Below are 4,917 nucleotides of genomic sequence, written 5' to 3'. Positions count from 1 at the left end.
ATGTACATCTTAATGATCAACTATCTAACATTGAGTGGAGTTTTGAAAATTATTAGTTTAAAATTTAAATCCTAAATGAGTAAATGCATATAAAAAAAGTTTTTGAAATTTCTTTTGAAATGGATACATTTAGAAATTAACCAGATGCTTTGAATTAACCATCGTAGATTCATTTAGCCTACTTCCATAAGAAGTACTTTAGATTCTTTTAATTATTAATATTTTTTATTTTTTAATAATTTTGTTTTAGATAATTGTGACGTCTTTAATGTTTAACTCTAATTCATTTATAAAATAAAATCTTGTCAAATTAGTTTATATATATATCTATATATATATTACAGTTTTTATAACTAAATTTTGATTAAAAGACTAGATACAAAATAGAAAAATTAATATTTTATGTCAATGTAATTTTGTAATAATATTTCTTTTATTTTATTTTCATATTGTTCTATTAAATTAAAATTAAAAAACACAATCTCACTTTTTAATTGAATTTTCTCTTACAAAAATGTTCAAAGTTTTATATTTGTTCTAAATGGCATGTATCTCTTTCTATTTTCTATATTTTATATTTCAATTAATTTGGTTAATTTCACTGGAAAATCACCTAACTAAACAATCTGAAATCCATGGAAAATTAGTTTCAATATCACGTTATTGCTTTGACGAATTCAATTCCAATAGGATATGCAGGACAATTTAAATATCAAACAAGATTTCGAATATTCCTCTATGGGCCTCGCTTGAACGGCCCACAGGCACATATAGACTCACGAAAAAAGTTGCTCTTACACTTCCATGACCAAACATACGACTGTGGAAGGTAAAAGCAAATGGTAGCTAACCCGGAAGATCTAATCTAGAGAGATCCAGCCATCTAAGGAATGGAATATAATCCCCCAAATTAAACGCTCCCAGCAGCTCGCTAGTGCTGACGGTAATTATCTTTTTAAATTCTTCCACCTCTTCCCCGCTGCCCAGGTAGCTTTTGCGAGTGAGGATTAATCTCACCATAATATCAAATATTAGCTCCACCACAATCTCTCTCACGTTCACAACAGCCGAAGCCTCGCGGCCTTTGATTCCCATCTTCGCGCATCTCTCGAACAGACCACGCACACTTTGACATCTCCTCTGTTCGACTATTCATGGACGCCTCCACTCTGGAAGGAGATAGAAGATGCAGCGTGCAGATCCTACGCAGTTTTCGACACCGGCGGTCATATGGATCGAGGCCAAGCAGATTACGATCGTAGCCCAAATGCTCGGCTCCCGCAGACTGTGGCCTGGAGGCGAGGTTCATGTCGTGTGTGGTGAGACACTCCCTGGTTAGCTCCCATGAGGTGACTACCAGGACCTTGCGAGACCCGAATTTGAGAAGCATGAAGCGCCCATAGGTCTGGGCCAGGTGGTAAAGCGTCTGATGAAGAGGTAGCTTCGCGTCCAGCAAATGGAGGTGTCCAATAATGGGCCAAGCAGTAGGCCTCGGAGGCGTGCTCAGATTGTGCTCCCCCTTGTGGAACAATAGGAATTTAGTGTAGTGACATATTGCGAGCAGGGTGATCCCAACAATGGCCACCATGAGACCGCCCTCCATAAAATCGAGGGTTCGTTCCATTCTCGTCTGTGAACGAATGTGTGAAACGGGCATCATAATTATGTAGAATCTGTAAACGTAATGAATGGCGTCATAATTATGCCATCTCACTTTCTCTAGATAACTCCATTGTAGATTTTATGAAAATTCCTAATTCAGGAATTTGTGGACCACAGAAAATGAAACAGTAGTTTCTGTTACTCAAATTCTAATAATTCTAAAATACTTTAGGAATTGGATGACCGCCCACAAATCACTGTTTCTAAGTAAAGGTAAACGTATGTTTTCAACATAGAAATTTTACATCAAACTCAAATACACACAGTAGCAGAGGGTAAGGGCTATAATGGAAAATTAAGATGTTCCCCTCACTTTACCGAGAAGATGCCCATGTGGTAGGCTTTTCAACCGTACACGAAAAGAAGGATGTGAAATAAATAATAAATTGAATAAAAAAAAAATTATTGAGCACTTGATTTCCTTTCTTTATTTTAATTTACATTAGTTTGTATCAATTTTTTAATTTTTTAAATTTTGAATGTCAACAAATTAAGACCATATGGCTGGAATGAGTTTTTAAAACCTGTTCATACCTATGCCTCACCACATTTGGTTTTAAACATTTTGTAATATTAATAGTGGTACATTTAGTCAAATCACTAAAATCAGTAGGCATATAAGGAATTTTTTTTTGTAGGGTTAAACAATGATTTAGCATAATAACTATTTTGGTGGCATTTTTATAAAGGAATTTCTCATTAAATCACTTTCACATGTTGGTGATAATTATCTAATTTCTGGCATGGCCATTTTTTGGTTTTCCATTTAAGATTGAGTGAGATTTTAAAAATTAATGGTTTAAACTTTAAATCCTAAATGAGTAAATGCATCTTGAAAGGATTATCAAAAATTCTTTATGAATTGGATATATTTGCAAATTCCAAATGGGTTGAACATTCTCCATTCCACCATTTCATATTGAGCCCATATGGTTGTGATGAGTTTTTGAAACCTCTTCATGCCAATGCCTCATGATAATTGGTTTTAAACATTTTATAGTGCTAAAAGTTGTACATTTAATCAAATCACTAGCCATATATTGTAGGTTGAAATCATCATTTGGTATAAAATTAACCAATCTTATGTGGCATTTTTATAATGACTTTCCTTATTTAACTTACATGCATATTTTGATGATTAACTTTCTAATGTATGGAATGGTAGTTTGTTTATCTCCATTTAAGATGAAAAATTATACAAATATTTTCCTAACATAACCTTTATTCGTAAAGCATCACATAATTGGATTTGTGATGCTATGGAATGAGATTATCTAGATTGCATTTGAAAGATTCTCTTTGGAACAATCCATGAGATAATGAAGTTTCTTTCTTTTTTTTACTAAAGATTAAGACATATTATAGAAATTCATTTGATTTTTTGGATAAATATTTAATTACATTTTTCCTTAGTTGACGGATATTTTGAGTAAATTTTCTAATTTATTTTTATTGGAATTATGTTGCCAAATTAAACATTAATTTTTTGGCATGAGCTTTAATATTAGTGGAGTGTTTTTAATATTTTAAAATTTAAATAAAAATATGATTATATAAAAATAAATTATTTCAAAAGAATTCCTCATTAATAAATATATGATTATTCTTTAACATCAATAATCATAGATTTGAGTCACTAATCTTATTCAACAAATTGAACTGATATTTTAATTGAATTTTTTATGGATTGAATACATTTTAATCAATAATTCTAATGCATTAATAAATTTAATTAAATATGAGTGAATGAATACAAAGTAAATTTAAATCAACCAATTTTTATTGCAGTGTAATGCACTTAAATCTATTGCAATCTATTGAAATACACTCAAGTTATGCATTCAACCTATGCGATTTATTGTTGCATTTAAATCTATTGAAAACGTTGATTGCAATCAATTTAATAAAATCAAATTTGTAATCAATGCATTCAACAGATTTTAAATGTATTCAATAGATTGCAATCAATGTATTCAATAGATTTGAATTCATCAATAGATTATATAGACTAAATACATTAGATTGCACTAGAATTAGGTGCACTAAATAGAATTTTTAGATTTCTTACATTCAATGTATTTAATGCATTAGATTTTATAGCCTCCATAGATTTTATTAAATAGATTTCGTTTTATTCATTTGATAGATTTTTTTTAATGGTTTTTTTATTAGCACTTTATATGTCCAATGGGATAATTCAAGATGTGAAATAAATTATATCCCATAAATTGTATATAAATTTTTTATGTATTTTTATAAGGTAGATTTATAAATTGTATATAAAATATTCTTTTTCATAGATATGTGTTGAATTGAATTTATTGTTTGAGTATAATCTACTAATAAATTTATATAATATATTTTGATTCATTTAAATTTTATCAATATTTTTTTTATGTGTTGAATAGATTTTATTTTTAACAATAGAATAAATTTTATGCATTGAATAGATTTTTATTTTATTTTTGTGCAATTAATAGATTTTTTAGCTTTTTTTTTTTTTTTTTTTATGTGGATTGAATGGATATTATTCTTATCAATAAAATAAATTCTATGCATTGAATAGATATTATTTTAATCAATACATTTGTATGCATTGAATATATTTTAATCAATAAATCTAATGCATTCAATATATGCAATTTATTGATGCATTGAAATTTATTGAAAGCATTGATCGCAATCAATTGAATAAAATCAAATTTGCAATATATTAAATTTGATGTATTCAACATATGTTAAATGCTTTCAATAGATTGCAATAAATGCACTAAATACATTTGAATGCATCAATATATTTTATAGATTGAATGTTGAACAATATAAGTTGGATGAGCATATTAGTTTTAATTTTTAAGTGATGATTTTTGTACAATGTTATTGTTCATTTTCATTTTAAGGTTCCAGAATGAGTTTCCATCCCTCTTTCCCACTAGTTTCACTCCCCAAATTCAATAGAATAATTTATTTTTTATAAACTATCTTAGATTTTAATTATAATTTAGGTTTAGGTATAAAATAAATATTTTAATTGTAAATAGAATATATATATAGCCCCCGAGGGATAGCTCAAATGGTCGAGTTCCCGTTGATAGTACTCTCCCGGTTTGAGAGGTCACGGGGTCAAATCTCCTCGACGCCCTCGGGGGTAGGCCTGATGGCCGTGCCTGTCTACGTGGACGTAGCGGCCCACCTCCGGTGCCCCGTGAACCACATCGAAAAAAAAAAAAAAAAGAATATATATATATATATATA

General features: G+C 29.6%; 1 pseudogene; it reads right to left on the bottom strand.

The window, feature by feature from the left end:
- Nucleotides 1–846: 846 nt before the first annotated feature.
- LOC149142852 (cytochrome P450 750A1-like) lies at nucleotides 847–1,958 on the bottom strand (annotated as a pseudogene).
- Between the last annotated feature and the right edge of the window lie 2,959 nt (nucleotides 1,959–4,917).

This window comes from Pinus tabuliformis, chromosome X (genome assembly GCF_031772625.1).
Source record: "Pinus tabuliformis cultivar Carrire ecotype Pingquan chromosome X, CPIR1, whole genome shotgun sequence".
NCBI classification, from domain to species: Eukaryota; Viridiplantae; Streptophyta; class Pinopsida; order Pinales; family Pinaceae; genus Pinus; species Pinus tabuliformis.
This window is presented reverse-complemented; position numbering and strand designations above follow the sequence as displayed.